Source organism: Branchiostoma lanceolatum, chromosome 5 (genome assembly GCF_035083965.1).
Source record: "Branchiostoma lanceolatum isolate klBraLanc5 chromosome 5, klBraLanc5.hap2, whole genome shotgun sequence".
Lineage (NCBI taxonomy): Eukaryota > Metazoa > Chordata > Leptocardii > Amphioxiformes > Branchiostomatidae > Branchiostoma > Branchiostoma lanceolatum.
In genome coordinates, this window is record NC_089726.1 from 8,372,577 (window position 1) to 8,384,885 (window position 12,309).

Here is a 12,309-nt window from a genome sequence, read left to right on the forward strand (position 1 = left end):
TTCCTCGTGTCCAGATTCTTTCATTTGTGTTTCTGTAAAAATTTGAAGTTAATTGATGTCGTGTTGCCGTAATGGTTAGGGTGTTTGGCCCAGAGGTCCTGGGTTTGAACCAGGGCTGTCTCCAGAACCCGTCCCTCCGTTCCGGGACAGAAATTTGCTTGTTGGGACGGAACAATTCTTTACCTTGTCCGTCCTAACATCTGATCTTTATGACATGAAATTGATTGAAATGTATCTTCGTAAGCTTGAAATGATGAATTTAACAGGGAAAAGTCAACACATTGGCTCCCAAGCAATGAGTGGGACGGAAAAAAATTAAAAGCTGGTTTGAATCCCAACAATGTTAGGGACTGATCGATATTTAGCGGGGGGGGGGAGGGGTGGTGCACCGGAGGGGAGGGCCATCGAGAAATTTTTTGGCCTGGGGGGAGGGCCATCGAAAAAAAATTTGAGCCGGGGGGAGGGCCATCGAAAAAAAACTGCATCAGGGGGGAGGGCCATCGAAAAAGTTTTTTTAAAATTCATTATAACGTTACATGTACCATCCAAAGGTCTGGTAATTTTGTATACGTAGCAATCTGCTATTGAGAACGCGCACGCATCCCTAAAAAACTCCCCATATTCTACGGCCTGCGTGCGGCCTGTCGGGATTTACATTGAAACCGTCAGAAGGGCGTCCGGGCGTCAAATGACGGCGAAATCTCACTTTGGACGGCCTGGACCTGAAGCACATTTCGACACACATTTTGCCGAGGAGTCGGTAAAAAGATTAAGAAATACGCACGGTTGTTTTGTGTTTGCCACTAATTTACTTAAGCTGTCGGCGTGGTGGGAACGATCCCACACTGGCACTTCTCGGCGTTGATGTCATTGTGGAGGTATTAAACGTACCTTACTCAACAAATGTGGGAAATAGAGCATTTATAAGAGGGTTCAAAATGTCAAAATTTTCCTTGCGGCGCCAGTGTTCCCGCCAGGTTTTTTTCATAGCATCGGGGCAGGGGTTCGGGGGCTCTTGCAATAGGCTATTTAGAAGGCTTCTTTTTCCGTTTTGAGGGTCATATTTATGATACTAGTAATCGTGGCAGTCAATCAGCTTCTCCACAGGACCTTGACATACAGTACTTCAGGTGAAAAACAACTGAAAACTCACGGAGATCTAAAGATCGGAGATCGAAAACTCAGAAACAACAAATTCACCCAGCTCAACAATATCAATAGTTTATTTAGATACTCAACAATATCAATAGTCGATACCAGTTTTCCGTTTTTAAGCTATGCCCGGCTTGTCCGGAGTCGAAGCGCCACAATCGTCGCTGTCAGAGTCCCTTCGGTGCGAAGTAGGAAGCCATATTCCTGGTACTTACAAGTTACAGAAAACGTGGAACGCTACAATCGTCGCTGTCAGAAGTTCTCGGCGGTGCGAAATAGGAAGCGATATTCCTGGTATTCCCACGCTTGTTTGCAGATATGTTTGCAGAAAAATCGCCGCCGAAACCGCTGTGCTGCGTCAGATTGTACTTACAGAAAACGTGGAACTACAGTCTAATAAAAACTTTGTAGCACAAGGAGATCCAACGCACGCGTTTTCCCACAAAGTTGCCGCTGATTGACAGTCGGCATCCTTTGATACCGTCGGCGAGACGCCAGCAAGTCTACCAAAGTAACCAAAGGAAAGTCGGCGGTTTGTGGGCGGGGCCACAAATATTCTGGGTGGGAAAATGACATAACCTCGCTCTAGAAATTTGTCAGAAATACAGTTAAGAATCAATTCTATTCCCGCGCTGACAAAGAAAGGAATCTTTTACGTTAATAACTGCCTCTGTTTGGGTCAACTGCGGACTGTCGGCTTTCAAATAAGGAGATTTCCCCGGGAATCTGATACATTTACGGCTGTTCTAATAGTCCGGGACCCGCCCCGCAGATATATACTCGGCTATTGTTTACGTTTTCGCGCGATACTGCCAGCGTCACACGAGTCGCAAAGGGATGTTCCCGGGTGGGTGGGGCGTCGAGACAAGATCGGAGCGGTAGGGCGGGGTGCTAATTAATAGTAATTGGCACCTCTCTTTGAGTTGATAGTTGGATGGCTTCATTCGAAACAGCGGAGTCGCGTGCTTGGAACGTATTGTCCAGGGGCGGGGCGGGGCGCGGCACCATCAAAAATAATTCTAACTCACACCCAGTGCGTCACGCCCCCAAGTGGGAAAACGAAGAACCGACGCGACGGTCCTAGTCCTACGGCCGCGAGGAAGATTCACTGGAACAAGAAGCACCTATCAAATATGATGTTGTTGTCCATCATTATGTTTTTTGTTTTTTTCAATAACAGCAATACGGATTTTCGCGGTGCTAACTATTTTGTTTATATCTTGAACTGGGAAGAACTCAGCCAAATGATGAAAGCCATGACACGCCTGAAGGCTGACAGCATCACAAGGTAACAAAGCAAACACATCGTTACATAAAAAGTTGATATCTGTTACAAAAATGAATACTACTACAAATCACTGAAATCACACCCAAACTTCTTCTAATCTTTCGATTCCATACAAACAAATATTGCAATGTAATGTGATCGTGATCTCTCTCTTTTATGTTTGGATGCGGTGAACACACAGAGTACTGTGCAGCCATCTTGTCCAAAGTTGCATCTGGCATAGGCTCGAGCCACAGAGGCGAATAGAAAACCGTCGTTCGTGACATGTCGCGAGCGGCGGTGTCGTCTGCGGCGGTTCCATGATGACGTCAAACCAAGATGGCGGCGACCATCGGGCGGCATGGGGAGCAGCGAAACTATATGGCAGACTTCACAACAACAACTGCATGTGCATCGACAACTATAGATACAAACTGGCATACGTCTAACAAGGTACGATAATAAGAATATTTTAGAAGTCTAAAAGCATGAAACGTGCCGCTAGAGCTTTTTAGATCATGCGTAACAGTAGCCGACGTTAGAAAATTATCATAAGTCTATGCAAGGACACTATATAATGTCCTTGGTCTATGCGAGGACTACGCCGCACGTGTGAATTTTATCCTGATATTCTTGCTCTTGATCGGGTACTGGGCAACACCCCTTTGTTGGAGTAAGGCTGTAGCCTGTCATAATGAGGATTTTTCTCCACTATTGGCAGACTATAGTAAGAATATTAACATTTGATTATAGTCACAAAACAACAAATTTAAACACGAAAACAAACAATGCCAGGATAACGAATTTGGTTCACAAAGCCAGCTCTATACCATTTGGGTCAACCAGACCATATAGAATTGATGAAATGTTAGGAAGACAAAGGAAGACAACGTTGAAAAAGGAGAAATTTGACAAAAACTTATGGAAAATGTTCGGAATGACATATTACTGTAAAACACTGCACACATGAGACAAATTATTGCATATCTTTGCAACAATAACAAACAGATGTTTGGATAAACCTGTCTAGCAAACAAACATTCCAACCTGACTTTTCGTGATTTTGATCTTTTCCATCTATACAGACATTAACTATGCTACACATTATTTAGTCATATTATAACTCATGTGATAGTTATAAAACCTATTCAAATTCCTTTTCTGCTTCTGACCGTTACTGAAGCTGTATAAAGTAACTATAAGCTCCAAATTTTCTAAACAATCATGCTAAATTAAAGATAATTGTCCCAAAGAGCCACATACTCCCAGGTAAGATGATTGTCTGTATCTGGAAAACTGCCACGAGGGGCTGAAATTGAAAATGCTGTCTCTTTTCAAGGAGAAAGACTTTCGGAATTAAAATTTGCGTACTGTTATATGTGATAACTATCTTAACACCAGAGTGCTTAATTCAGCCAAAGAGAAACGCACCCAAGCATCATTATAGAAAACTGCCACGAGAGGCTGAAGTGGAAAATGGTGTCTCTTTTGAAGGAGAAAGGCTTTTGAAATGGAACTTTGTGGCTCTCTGATCTACACAGTGAATGGAATTTTTTGGCTCTTTCATCTACACAGTACCCGTACTGTCATATCTGATAACTATCTTAAAACCAGAGTGCTTAATTAAGCCAAAGAGACACGCCCCCAAGCATCATTAAGGAAAACTGTCACGAGGGGCTGAAATGGAAAATGGTGTCTCTTTTGAAGGAGAAAGGCTTTTGGAATGGAATTTTTTGGCTCTTTCATCTACACAGTACCCGTACTGTCATATCTGATAACTATCTTAGAGCCAGTGTGCTTAATTAAGCCAAAGAGACACGCCCCCAAAGCATCATTAAGGATTACTGTCACGAGGGGCTGAAATGGAAAATGGTGTCTCTTTTGAAGGAGAAAGGCTTTTGGAATGGAATTTTTTGGCTCTCTCATCTACACAGTACCCGTACTGTCATATCTGATAACTATCTTAGAACCAGAGTGCTTAATTAAGCCAAAGAGACACGCCCCCAAAGCATCATTAAGGAAAACTGTCACGAGGGGCTGAAATGGAAAATGGTGTCTCTTTTGAAGGAGAAAGGCTTTTGGAATGGAATTTTTTGGCTCTTTCATCTACACAGTACCCGTACTGTCATATCTGATAACTATCTTAGAACCAGTGTGCTTAATTAAGCCAAAGAGACACGCCCCCAAAGCATCATTAAGGAAAACTGTCACGAGGGGCTGAAATGGAAAATGGTGTCTCTTTTGAAGGAGAAAGGCTTTTGGAATGGAATTTTTTGGCTCTTTCATCTACACAGTACCCGTACTGTCATATCTGATAACTATCTTAACACCAGTGTGCTTAATTAAGCCAAAGAGACACGCCCCCAAAGCATCATTAAGGAAAACTGTCACGAGGGGCTGAAATGGAAAATGGTGTCTCTTTTGAGGGAGAAAGGCTTTTGGAATGGAATTTTTTGGCTCTTTCATCTACACAGTACCCGTACTGTCATATCTGATAACTATCTTAGAACCAGTGTGCTTAATTAAGCCAAAGAGACACGCCCCCAAAGCATCATTAAGGAAAACTGTCACGAGGGGCTGAAATGGAAAATGGTGTCTCTTTTGAGGGAGAAAGGCTTTTGGAATGGAATTTTTTGGCTCTTTCATCTACACAGTACCCGTACTGTCATATCTGATAACTATCTTAGAACCAGAGTGCTTAATTAAGCCAAAGAGACACGCCCCCAAGCATCATTAAGGAAAACTGCCACGAGAGGCTGAAATTGAAAATGGTGTCTCTTTTCAAGGAGAAAGACTTTGGGAATGGAGCTTTTTGGCTCTCTGATCTAGACAGTACTCATACTGTCATATCTGAAAACTATTTTAACACCAGTGTGCTTAATTAAGCCAAAGAGACACGCCCCCAAAGCATCATTAGAGAAAACTGCCACGAGAGGCTGAAAATGAAAATGGTGTCTCTTTTGAAGGAGAAAGGCTTTTGGAATGAAACGTTTTGGCTCTGTCATCTACACAGTACGTGCCCGTACTGTCATATCTGATAACTATCTTAACATCAGTGTGCTTAATTAAGCCCAAGAGACACGTCTCCAAGCATCATTATAGAAAACTGTCACGAGAGGCTGAATTTGAAAATGGTGGCTCTTTTGAAGGAGAAAGGCTTTCGGAATGGAATTTTTTAGCTCTGACATCTACACAGTAACCGTACTGTTATATGTGATAACTATCTTAACACCAGTGTGCTTAATTATCCCAAAGAGACACGCCCCCAAGCATCATTATGGAAAAGTGCCACGAGAGGCTGAATTTGAAAATGGTGGCTCTTTTCAAGGAGAAAGGCTTTTGGAATAGAATTTTCTTTCTTTTTCATTTACACAGTACCTGTACTATTATATATGATAACTATCTTAGCACAAATGTGCTTAATCATCCCAAAGAGCTCACCCCCAATTTGGCCCCAAAGCATCATTATAGAAAACTGTCACGAGAGGCTGAAATTGAAAATGGTGTCTCTTTTCACAGAAAAAGGCTTTTGGAATGATTTTTTTTTGCTCTTTCATATACACAGTACCTGTAATGTTATATCTGATAATTATCTTAACACATGTGTGCTTAATCTTCCCTAAAGAGCCACGCTCCAAAGCATCATTAAGGAAAAGTGCCACGAGAGGCTGAATTTGAAAATGGTGGCTCTTTTCAAGAAGAAATACTTTGGGAACAGAATTTTTTGCCCTCTCAATCACACAGTACACATACTGAGAACCATCTTAACCCTCATAACTTCGGAGTATAACTCCTAACTTAAAAAATGGGACAGTCTCGCTAAAAACATTTCAGAAGTTGTAAGAAATATACACAGACCCGTGGAAGGAATTTTTCTTCGACGAAAAATATTGATACGGCACACATTGATATCTGCCTGAGACCTCATACGGTCGGATGAGGCAGGCCGTCGTGTTTGTTGTTTAGCTTTTGTGATAATCTGACGGAATAAGGCATGCATGTCCCAGTTACCAGTGTGACTTGATATTTAGTTCTTCATACTATATATACAAATATATATATATATATATATATATATATATGTTTATTTGAGATTTTTCATGTGAATTTATGTTAATCATATGGTCTTTTTTTCTTATTTAGGAACTGGCTCATTACCAGGACTCCAAACTCACACCAAGAAGTCCAACATGCAGACACTGACAGCCTTGTCAGTGTATGACAGCAGTGGATGTAGATGGGAATGGGGAGAGGACACACACAAGCTCCACAATATATACAGTATAACACTTAAGTTAATGATGTGATGTACCATAGGTGTTCAATGTTTTGTAGCCCATATAATTTTACTTTCGTGTAATTCAATGTCAGTTTTATTGGGGGGGGGGGGGGTCATTTTTTGTATCTGGCTGTCAGACTAAGGGCCACAAAGGTCTTCATAGCTTTAGTAGAATGTGTAGCAAATTCGAATGTCTGTTTCTGTCTATTTGCACTATACAGCAGGAAATATTACCCTGTTATCATAATCATGCTGATGCATTTTAGAATATGTCCGAAACACATTGTACTTAAATAACTCTAATTTTAACTGCCCTATTCCGGCCACATATACAAGAAGTATTTTAAGCCCTGATATGTACATGTTGTACATGATAAAACATTGTTTGGAAAAACATGCAGAGTAGTCACATGGCAATGGTCATCTTGTCAAAGTGTAAAGCAGTGCTGGCCCCATTAAATGTTGGCCTACATATTTCAAACTTTAACATATGTCATCATGGGTCAGTTTTCCTTGTAATGTTACTGTTTCTTTACATAGTTTTCAAGCTTTTTATCATACTAGCACATATTGATTCCATAGATGCCATGATGTTAGCAGTGAAAACATAGTCAGGATTTTTCACAGAAATATGATACAACATGTATTTATGTTCAAACCATTCTCCTACATGTATATATAATTTCCCAATTGCTGCATTTGTTCGTGTATAAAGATAGAGACTGGTGATATTTAGATTGCATTAGATTGTTTGTCAGCATTGTTAGATTTAAGTGTCATTCATTATAAATGATGCTTGTAAGTATTGTAAGTATTTATCTTGTGTAGTGTATGTGTGTGTTGATGCAGGATGGTTGATAGGTGTCTGATCATGAAATGAAATTTCATAGTCGATAAATCTAACGTTTATGTGTATACCCTTTAGAAATTATAACTAACAATGCTGCTATATTTATGAAATATATATTGCTATCAAAAACACGAGATGTCTTTTGACTTTTTTCCTTGATGACTGACGAGTTTCCTTTTTACTTAAGAAAAAAACAAGAAGGGCAAACGATAAAAAATTGCACAAACAGATCGAAAACAATAGGAATAAATAATCTCCTTTATCTGTATGTTTTTTCATAACTCCGTTTGAGTACAAAACATCGAAAAGTGCAACAATACATTCTAAGAATTAAATAAGTTGGTACACCATTCCATCATCTCAAACATTTCGTTTGTCGTCAGTGAATAAAAGAAGGCCAGTGACCTCATACAAAGCTTTACGTCCCCCATCGCTTTAACCCGATCCAGACTGGGCTTTTTTGGTCATAAACCTGTTGCCATGGCAACATGAAAAATTATAAACTTAAACCATTATTATAAAATTGTTCCCAAGAAAACTTTAGGAAAAGCCACAAAGTTTGGGAGTCCTAGCATACATCGTTTGGCAGTAATACGATGTCAAAGGTGGCACGGGCACTTTTAGCCATCCACCCCCCCCCCCCCCGGTCTGGATAGGGTTAATGAAACATTCCTATCCTATCCCTACTCGACGACGAGTACATAAATCAAATAAGAGATACCTCACCCTTGTGATTTTTTCGTGTATAGCTTATGAAAACAGTCCTCTTTAGCATATCGTCCGATTAGCAACCAAATAGATTTAAAAAAAACATATTGTTTCTGTGATACGGCCTTTTCGAAAACACGGGACTGGTGAGTTTCCTTTCCGTGACGTAAAAAAAGAAGGGCAAACGATGAAGAATTGTACAAACAGATCGAAAACTATAATAAATTTATACGTCAGAATAAAGAGTAAATAATCTCCGTATATGTATTTTCATAACTCCGCTTTGAGTACAAACATTGAAACGTGAAAGAATACATTCGAACAATTGACTAAGTTGGTACACCATTTGAATAAAAGAATTCATAAGGCCAGTGACCCCATACAAAGTGTTACGTCCCCCATTGCTGTAATGGAACATTCCTATTTCCGGTGTCACGAGCGACGGTGTCACGAGAGACGGTGTCACGAGAGACGGTGGCTCTTCGGCTCGAGCCTCCCCCTACTCCAAAGTTGTGTCGCGGTTTTGTTACTCCGGGAAGGAGGAATACCTTCTTCTGGGAGTATTGGGAATGCATTTGTTTGCGCGTTCGCAGCTATAACTCACGATCCCGTTGTCGCATTGGTGTGTAACTTGGCATATCGTTTGCCTGGTTCGGCGTGGTGATGCACAATGTCTTTGTTACGCCGTAACTACTTTTATCGTCAATGCAATATCGAAATTGCACCCCTATAATTAATGGTAAGGGCCACTGCCTTGGCATAGCGACCATGTTATAACCCGTTACGCTTGACTGCAATACTTCAGGCAGATACGGGGTACGAAAATTTCCTACTTGCTATGATCGTATAGCCACTGTTACATTGTAAAATAGACAACGTGCATCACCACACGCAACCTAGCTAGTGATATACCAAGTTACATACCAATGCGGCAACGGGAATTGTGAGTTTTCGCTGCGAACATGTGCCGAGTGAGCTTCAGTCTGTGTATTAAGTATGCCGTGTACAATCGCAGGTCGCATACTAGTTTGGCGCACGAGACGACCGTCGCACTTTTACGCACAGTGTGAAAATGGGATATCTCTGGACCTTCAAACTTCTCACACTTGTAGTTTGTAATACGGAGGCTGAGACAATATAAAACGTTTACACAGGGGATGAAAGATTGTTAAGATATCTCTCTCAGAATAGTGCGCGCAGGCCGCGGCCAGCTCAGACTGTGTCACTTCCGGGTGTTTTCAAAGATCCGGTGACCTTTGACCTTCGAGAAATGTTACGATAATACAAATAGACCGATAGCTATAGATCAGGCATGCCTGCAATAAATTGTGGAAAGAGGATTTGCTACATATTTGTGATTTCTGAAACATTTTAGTTGTAAGGCTGAATGGTTCGTTGATCTTCAAAAGAAGCCATCTAGATCTAAATTTGTGACTTTTCCCGGAATTTCTAGATCCTATCTGTTCCATGTTGTAAAAACGTACTTTTCAGCAGGTTGAACCCTCCTGTATTGAAAGAAAAAGATAAATAAACACATTTTCTTTACTTGCTATAAAACACTACTTGGACTGTACAGAGATGCAATTTTGTGTGGGTCAATATTTTTACTTCTTTAATTACCGCTTATCAAAAATGCACTTTTCACATAGTCTCTACCAGACTAACTACGCCAGGGTTTCACTTGCAGGCTCCGTCCTAAACGGGCGAAATATGATCGTCACTGAGGACTGACTCTACTGGCTAATTATTCCTTTTTCTGGTAAATTGTACGATTCATACGCCCGTAAGAGGGCCTGGTGGAGGCTACTTTTCACACCTGGCACCACATACAATCCACGATTCCGTTGCTGAATGGGTATGTTAAGTTAGCCTGAGTGTCATCCTGTTTCAGTTCCAGGCTCTAGAAATAAATTGTCTGTGATTCCACACCTTACATCAAGATCCATTTGCTTACAGCTGAGCAGGTCACTAGCAAAGGAAATCACTGGAACAAACACCTCACCCAAAATTTACAGACTATAAATACTTCACGGAGAATTGTGTCCTACGGACTCTTGTTCAATTTGCTGTTGGAAAATCGATGCAAAGACCCCATCTTTGGAATTATAGCAGCACGACTATACGAGTATTAGCATACATAGGAAACAGGAATAGTACGTACAGGATGAAGAAAACACACTGGAAGCCGGAGCATGCGGCGTTTTCCGGTAGTCACAGTTTATTTCCTTGGCTGTTTAGGACTGTCTTGGCCAGCTGAATTTTGCCACCGGAGGATCATATCAATTTTCTAGCATCGACCCTACATCGAACTGGCCTTGATCAGATGTCATGTGGACTCTTGTGATGGTAACTTTATACCAGCCCTGCTTCTGTGACCCACGAATGGATCTAATCTATCGTCACTTGATTAACTAAAGTTTCATATTTGGTACTACGATGACTGTAGCGTTTATAATGTCTGTATCGGAATAAACTACAGTCTATTCGTGATTATTACTTATAAGTTCATATTTGGTTAGCTTACCATGTTAGCAATTTTCATGGGTAAATCCTGGTATTAGTGGCATAAAAATAAACTCTTTGGTCGAGAACATACGAATGAACATGAAACGAAAGTTAAGGGACAAACATGATATGGTAGCCGGTTTCATCAAAGGTTTTATTTTCTGTGTCCATTCGGAAACTTGGTCGGTACTCACGTACCTGAAAACACAAATAAATATAAAAGTAAAACAGCGTATGAGAGGTAAATAGCAACAAGTGACAACATAGCTACCGATTTCCTGCGTTTTGAAAGGCAAATCATCGGGTCGTGTTAGCACAACCACCGATGATAGTACATCAAAGGCGCAAAACCACTGACAACCGCTCTCAACTGGATGATTTGCCTCTCAAATTGCGAGAAATTGCGTTTTTGAAGGCTTGAAAATCCAAAAATTCCCGGGAAAGCATGCCCTCCGGAGCCGCCCTAGATTGCCTTCGGGTTGGCGGAAACGCTGAGGCAAGGTAAGTCTTATAATGCACTGATGCCAAAATGAAAAGTCGACTCTATGTATTTTGGGAGAGACGCGAATGATATGTTGCGTGTGCGTCAGGACAACCCCGAATACGTCCGCTGTCCCAGTCAAACATCACTACCGCTAACTTTTATTCAGTAACATGTTCATGTGGAAAGTCTTGAAAAATGGGGGGGAGGGCCATCGAAAAATTTTTAGAGCCGGGGGGAGGGCCATTGAAAAAAAAAAATGGGCGGGGGGGAGGGCCATTGAAAAAAAATTTGAGCCGGGGGGAGGGCCATCAAAAATTTTTTTTACCGGACCCACTTTGCACCACCCCTCCCCCCCAATAAATATCGATCAGTCCCTTATCACAACTCCACCCAGGTGTGAAAATGGATACCTGACTTCAGTTCTGAATCAGGATAGATACTGGGCAATGGGCCTTAGTTGGGGAGAAAAAGGTGGTGGAAGGAAAGGGATGGGCTCCTCTTTCCAATAACCTGCCCTAGACACTGGATAATGACCCACTGCTTCTACGGCCTCAAAAAGGCCACCTTTGCCTTTAAAGATATGACACTTAAGGCTCTTCTCTTTGGAAAATTAGTCTCCTAGTAGATGTTGGAACGAAAGACTAACACTTTCTGACTGTTGGGCTTCTCTGACAAGGTGAGTAGCTGTCTGAGAACCCTCGCAGTTAGAAAACGTTTTGACTTTCCAACCCAACATCTGCTTGGAACCCAGTCTGACAAAAACACCTTCCACCTATCTGTTCCTATTCTCCAAGCAGAGGTTTCGGTAGGGGGTTGTGCTAGTAGTGCCTGTATTTGTTTCGTATGACTCCAAGCAGAGATTTCGGTTCGGGGGCTAGTAGTGGCCGCGACTTTTTTCGTCTGCCTCCTTCGAAAAAAATAGCGGCCACTATTGGCCCCCCGACTGAAAGAAATCACGGCCTCGACTAGCCGACTGACTGATACCTCTGCTTGAAATATATGTTCCCATGTATTGAATATACTATCATGTAAGGACGACTTTTGTGCATTCGGTAATGTTCAAC

The 12,309-nt window shown here is 41.5% G+C and overlaps 1 long non-coding RNA gene across 1 annotated transcript; it reads left to right on the top strand.

Annotated features, from left to right (window-relative positions):
• Positions 1 to 2,655: 2,655 nt before the first annotated feature.
• On the top strand, positions 2,656 to 7,679 carry LOC136434813 (uncharacterized). Its single transcript, XR_010755790.1, has 2 exons — positions 2,656 to 2,872; positions 6,563 to 7,679. It is a non-coding gene; the product is annotated as an uncharacterized lncRNA (long non-coding RNA).
• The last annotated feature ends 4,630 nt before the right edge of the window (positions 7,680 to 12,309 follow it).